Genomic DNA, 6892 nt, shown 5'->3' with positions numbered 1-6892 from the left:
GAAAATGTTACTCATCTACGACTTTCCTGAATCTGCTTCATGGGCTCAGTAACTTGCTTCAGACATGCTCATTATTTATCTCTGTGGCAAACCAAGGAAGTGATCATGATAAGTGAGGCTTGATGCATATGAGCGGATTAAAACGTCCCAGTACAGCTGAACTTCAAAGTGGTGGCACTGGATCTAAAGTCATTAGAGGCTTGAAGGTTCTCATCTATCCAGACGGTTATTTAAAAGTTTCAGAATCCCTGCCAGATACTAAAATCTTAGAAAAACACTTGGATTAATCCAAGTGTTTTATTGGAGAAAATGTGAGAATACTGCTGACACGGAGAATTCCAACTGTACGTTTCATTATGTACGCTCAAACTACTGAAAATACTGTATACATAGATAACCCACTGACAGGATGAGGCACGGCTTGCGGGGAGGATGACATTCGTTTTGAATGGTTTCATTTTCGCACATTTACTCTGGTGGAGATGAAACACAGAATCGCTCTGGACAGCTGATTCATTTAACTTGTTAACAGACCTCAAAGTCATGAATTTTCCAGTAAGTACACATGCTGGACTTTTTTGTTTTTCCATATTATCAAAACGAACAGTCAATTTTGTGCAGAAATAGTTCCTCTGATGATCATGAGGGGAAAGGAATACAGGAATATGTGGTAAGCTTTTGTCCGTTTAATGTGAAGCTGTGGGGCAACATCATGGGATGAATTTGCACTTGGTTCCACATGACTGCCGAAAGATGAGTTTATTAAAATGTAGTTACAAAGAGCCATTATTGTAAGTCTTTTTTTTGTAGTTCTACATCAAGACATACCTCAGATCAGGGCTCGGATTGGTTTCATGTCCTGCCACAGCACTAAAAACATTGGCAGGCGACGAGAATAACTTCTATTATCTTGTTATATTCCAATAGTTTGCAGGGAAGCCTGATGTTCTTAATGTCATTGTGATTTATACTTTGTCATGTTTCACCCTATCGCAGCTCAGATGTATGTCCTTATAGCAACAGCCTCACTCAGCAGGATATTGGACCCCCTAACGCTGCACAAACTGCATATAACCAGCTTGAGGAAACTACATTCTGCTCCATAGAGCTGTTTTTAACAGGGTTGTGAAAGAAAAGGCTGAGGAAAACTGTGCTTGAGATAATGTGTTCAAGCTCTTGATTTTTTTTTTTCATGGGATTTTACTGCGCAAGAAAATTACAGCTGTGTTGTTTTGGCCTCAATATAATTACTTTAAAAATTTTAATCGAAAGAAATTATTGTGAGTTACCACAATTTTTTTTCAGTTGATCAGTTTTGATTGAGTCACTCCGAGCTGATTTCAGTGGCTTAGCTTAATTATAAAGAGCTGCAGTTCATTTGAATGTAATAGTGGTCACGTTTCCAGATTTGACCACGCAATCACAACGATCAGAGTTTCGGCTTCTTGTAGAAATAAACAGATTTTCGGCCTTGCGGTTTCCTTCGTGTTCACTTCCTGTTGGTTACAAACCAGATACCAGAGTCTGCAGAAACAGAAAAATTACTCAGCATTGGAAAGTCTAGTCTCACCAGCAGACTGGCCTCTCCCCGGACCCAAACACCAGTGTTTGCCTGTGTGATCCACCAGAGTGTGCTGAGGCTCAGGGTCATCAAGGCCGTCGTCCGCCGTTACCGTCAGACTGGGTGGACATTCTTAGCTCAGTAGATACCAAACTTTTCCATGGATTGTTTGATTCATTTACTCTCCTTATTTAAGGGCTGCCATGCAAATATATCGTAAAGTCAGTAATGACTGATAGTACTTTAACGTGGATGTTAAACGTGTAAAGGTCCTCTCTGGTCATGATAATCACGTGCTTCTCTTTTGAAATGCTGTCAACTGTCATAAGAAAAAAAAAAATCTATCACTTAACTAAATTACTTTGGAATATTACTTCCACACAGTACTTGTCAGATGGATTGATTTACAATTAAAGATTGGAATATTCAGCTATTCATCTCCTTTATTCGAGTTGAGGGAATGTGGAGCAGACTATGGGTCACAGAATGCCATCAGGGTTGTTTTTTTTTAGCTTTTAAGGGAGCCTGCAAACACTGAGGCTGTTGTTAGATGATGCAGAGCAGACTGGCCCTGAGTACAAACATGACAAAACTTGTTAGAAAGGATTAATCTGAAATCTCCCTGTTCCACAGATAGCAGCTGCAGCTCTGCATTTCTAATGACTTCCAGCTGTCGGTGCAGAAACAGCAGCACAGTAGCGCTTCACACCTTGTCCATTGGTGACTTGCAGGATATAATCTGCCACCCCTTTGAGTGATGAAGCTGAATTGAAACAGCAGCGGTGCAACGCATCGGTTTGCTCCTTCAGATCCTGCAGGAGTCTCCGTGAAACGGCATGGTATTAGCGGTGCGTCTGAGCAGAAATAAAGTCGTCTGCAGATCTATTGTTTGTCCTGCATACAAACGCCATGTTTTCTGGTCGTGCCCCAATCACCCCACTCACGATCCGCTCCAAACCCCTAAATTAACGTTGCTTTCATTACTGCTATTTTCCTTTTTGGACTGTCACAGATGGACAGTCTGCTCAACTATTTTTGTGCTCCCCTTATCTGCTTCTCTTTCCACCCATGGTAACTGAGGGTGGCGGTGGGCCAGTAAAAGTCTGGAGTGGAGGGGTGGGGGGGTGGAGTGGAAGAAGGACAGAAGCAGAGGAGACAGAGAGTGTGGCTAAAAAGGGTAGGCTTTCATTCAGCTGAGAAACATGTGCACCTCTCCCCAAGTCCAGTTTCTGTAAACGTAGGACACCATTGATCACTGTCTTTCAATGAGAGGATTAATGGGAATTTGCACAAAGGCTTGGACACATACAGGTAATGTTTTGCACATTTTCTCTAACTTGTTGTGTTTCTGAAAGGTAGAGGTTCTGTTTAGCAGTTCGATAATGTTTTTCATTCATAAAGATGCAATTGTTTTACTATGCAAAATATTTACATATGTTATATTCAAGCGTGAGACTTCAGTATGAAGCCTTTGGTAACGGCAGTTTTAGATCACAGAAGTCAACACATTGGGTTGATTTCTGCATATTTAGTTATGTTTTTCAGTGTGATGTGTGTTGTAATTTTAAAGCATGGCTACAAATGTGAACACTACATGTCAGTGTATACTTTATTGTCTGTAAAGCAGCTGAAATATGCAGCAGGTACGATTTTAAGACATTAACATTAATAATTGAGTTATCAGCTCCTTGGATGTATCACATCCTTGGAAGCATCATCAAGCTTTTTCCTGACTTATTGCTTTTTTTTCTATCCTCTAAGTTAAAATACTTGTAAACGGACTGGAGAATGCAGAACAACTTTGTATGAGACGTAATTTATGCAGTTTTTTTCCCAGACATATGAGCTTTATGTATAGAAAGACCAATATTGGCTGTAACTTAATATCAGAACTCATTTTGCAGTATGTTATCTGACTAAACATGACAAACTTAGAGTCCGTTGACACAATGCTTTACAAGATGTTATCTAACTATTTGGTATAAGTGGATTTCTATGGAGAACAGTTGATAGGACTTGGCTTTTCCTTGTTGCTTGAAGACTTTGGCAGCTTTTATTCTCTGTGGTCTTGGCAACTGCTGGATGTGCTGAACAGCGGTTGTTGTTTCTGGAATGGAACAACTTCTTCTTGCCAAATTTACAGCAGATATCTATAACTTTAACAGTTCACGTGGAGTTAAAGGCTCCAGCTGCATACCAAGTACTGCAGGAGAAAAACCATAGGATTTATATATATTTTATTCTATTTTATAAGCACAATATTTCAAAAGCTGCACTCTGTCTTATTAAACATTAAAAAAAAAAGATTTTCACTTAAGCCCATCTTCATATTCGATGCTGCCGTTAAAATATGTTTGATGACTCATTGTCGCCTCCACTGAACAAGTGAAATGTTATCTGGGGAAATGTGAGAATATCTTTTGTTTCAGCAGTTTCCTGAACAGCATTTCCAGCTGGAACCACGCCGCTCCTCACATAAATCTGATTAAATTCTAAAAATACTACAACAAACATCAGGCTCACAGATGGAGAAATAATGTGGATGTTCATTGCAGATAATCATCCACAATTAAAATACAACTAATACAACTAATGACTATTGCAAAAAATGCCCAGGCATTATAAGCGTTACATTTTGCTGCCACAGCCAAAGGCTGGAGAAAACAAATTTTAATTTGTGTCTCCATAACATCAGAGGTGACCCAAGACGAGGAACCGAAGGAGGAGAAGGAGTTCTAACATGTGATACGGGTGCACCTGTTAATTCTTCTATATTCATGCATTCTTCGTCGGCGTAAGTCTGCATGAACTGCACCTGCAATGTTGCATTTTTATTCCTGGATGAAAGTTGATTCCATTCATCACGACTACATGTGTTTGGTCACTGTCCACAATCGGAATTTCACTGTCTGACGGCGTAAATGAATTCCATGTGGCCCAGGCAGAGGTGCAGGGATACTCAGTTTGGGGAAAGTCAGTCGAGGGGAAAGTCATCCTAGCAGCTGCACGCTGCCAGTGAGGGGGTTTTCCAACAACCTCCTCCAGCTCTCTAGTGGGGAAAAATTCGGAGGAAAAGGACTTGCACAACTACGGCAGCTCGACGCCCCCTCTGACTATGTTACTTTCACGCTGAGTTTACATGCTGGAAAAATGCAGTCATGTTGAATTGTCTGACCCCTCTTTGGCTGCTCTGAAGTACCAAGAAAAAGAAAGAAAAAAAAGAGACATCAGGGAGGCCAGGGGTTACATTCTGGCCATTGTTTCGGTGACCTACACGTGTCACAATCCGAAGCAGATAGAAGGTGCATATCCATCTTTCGCATGTGAAATTCCTTCCAAAGGGTCCTGTGTTTCATACGCTGCTGCATATCTGCATCTGTTTTCTTTTAGGGAAGTCAGCACTTTCACATGTTGGAAACTGTTGTTCAAGAAGCAGCAAGAGAAACAACACAAGACGAGATAATTACCTCCTGATCACGTACGACTCGCCACGACAATGGACTCCATAAAAATAATACTGTACATGCAGTTTGCAGCTTAAGCAGCAACATATCGTCTCACTTGCTTCTGCAATTTAATAACTACTAGATATAAAACACAAAGCAACCAACTTGCCTGTGTCACTGCTCTAATTAAAATATATTTATTACATTTTTAAAAGGCCAGCAACCCAACCACACAGCAAGGAAGGTGTGTGCAAGGGTTGCATTGGAGTGAAGGGGGTCAAAGCTCGGCAACCAAGTCATGAAAGACACATTTTAACAGCCGGATGTAGATAGGTAGTTGTGATATGACAAGTACGGGTTATTAAGCAGAGCTGGATGTACTTAAAAAGCATGCAAGCAAATCAAAAAGCAATTAATCATATGTTGCCATCTCCCCGAGATGTCAACTTCCTTCATAATGAGGTGTGCCAGCATCTCGAAACATTTTGCCAAAGGGTAAAATAATGTTATTGTAGAAAATTGCCACACCTGACGACATAACAACTTAAGTGCTTTAGCAGCACATGACAGGCACTGTTTCAAATTACTTCATGTTCTGCGGGGAAGGAAGGCATTACTATACGCTTTATCCATGAGGGAGGAAAAGTGTGGGAGTGAAGTTTTTTGGGCAGGCGTATTGTCTTCGGGCCAAAAGCAGGCAGCGATTTGAGGAAACAGCTGATAATCCCACAGGAAACAGGGAGGTCTGGTTTTAAGGCAGTTGTGGTCAGAGGTTTTGTGAGTTGTTTCTTCTGTGAAGTTGACAGTGAGTGCCATGCGAGGATGTGGTAGATGAGCCCTCAGAGGAAAATGCTAAGGTGTGCTGAAGCAGCAGAGGCTGTGAAGCAGGACTTGGAAAGTTGAAGACGAATGCCTGTGAGCTGTGAGAGTATTATCGCTACAAGTAATTGAATTATAGATTCCTGGAGAGTCATACGAGCATCTCCGGCGTGAGAGGGTTGAAGGTAACATAAGCAAACAATGACAGATGTGCACTTGATGGCCCCAGTGAGGTTTAATCAAGCCATGTTATGGGAAGGAAAAAGCAGATGGTGCACAAATGGAAGGAAAAAGCCAAATCCTTGATACCTATAGACTTCACGCTTGTGTAGCACTGTATGGGGGCTTCTGTTGAAACAGTCTCCACCTGACTACTTTTGGACAATGATACTTGCAAATCTGGAGAAAATTGTTCTAAATGATCAGCTGTATTACTAATATAACTGTTTGAATCGCCAAAGGCTCACCCCAGTGCAATATCCCTGGGAAAGAGACTGAGTTGTTAGAAATAGCTTTACACTAATCAAGTCAAGGGAAAACATCAAAAGCAGGAATGTTTTTCAGATCAGTGGCGCTTGAGTAATTGAGATTTCCATAAACGTGCAGAATCATTGCAAAGGGCATGCAGTGTTAAAGGATTTCTAAAGATGAAAACCTTTTCCTTTTGTTTTTTTTTTTTATTCCCTGATTTGTAAACTGATTTATGATTTTCATGTAAAATATATTAGATTTCTACTATAATGTGATTATAAAGTCCTTCATGTGTTTTTAACCAAGTATCCATGTGTGGCTGAAAGCCTTAAATCTCTATCGTCACTCCTCAGCTCCATGGAGTTATTTATGTCTTTAAGCTCATTGATTTTTATTCATTGTTGTTCTGATCCATTTTGTTTCCAGTTACAGGAGTAGCAGGTACATCCCTGATTCCTGCTGTCCATCTGTTTTTCTCTTGTTTTCTCTCCCTCTCCCTTAACTGACCTCTATTGTTCTGTGGTTTATTCCTGCTAAAAAGATTTTTTTTCCCCCTCACTTTCACCAAAAGCTATCTCAGAAGAAAGTACCTCAT

General features: G+C 40.6%; 1 protein-coding gene across 1 annotated transcript in view; it reads left to right on the top strand.

Annotated features, from left to right (window-relative positions):
• The first annotated feature begins 2723 nt into the window (after positions 1 to 2723).
• col21a1 (collagen, type XXI, alpha 1) overlaps positions 2724 to 6892 on the top strand; it is a 33711-nt gene continuing 29542 nt past the window's right edge. The window contains exon 1 of the mRNA XM_061744630.1: positions 2724 to 2872. The gene's annotated coding sequence lies outside the window, so the exon portion shown is untranslated. The remainder of the gene's footprint in view (positions 2873 to 6892) is intronic.

Source organism: Cololabis saira, chromosome 17 (genome assembly GCF_033807715.1).
Source record: "Cololabis saira isolate AMF1-May2022 chromosome 17, fColSai1.1, whole genome shotgun sequence".
Taxonomy (NCBI): Eukaryota; Metazoa; Chordata; class Actinopteri; order Beloniformes; family Belonidae; genus Cololabis; species Cololabis saira.
Note: the sequence above shows the minus strand (reverse complement) of the source record. Positions and strands in the feature narration are given on the sequence as shown.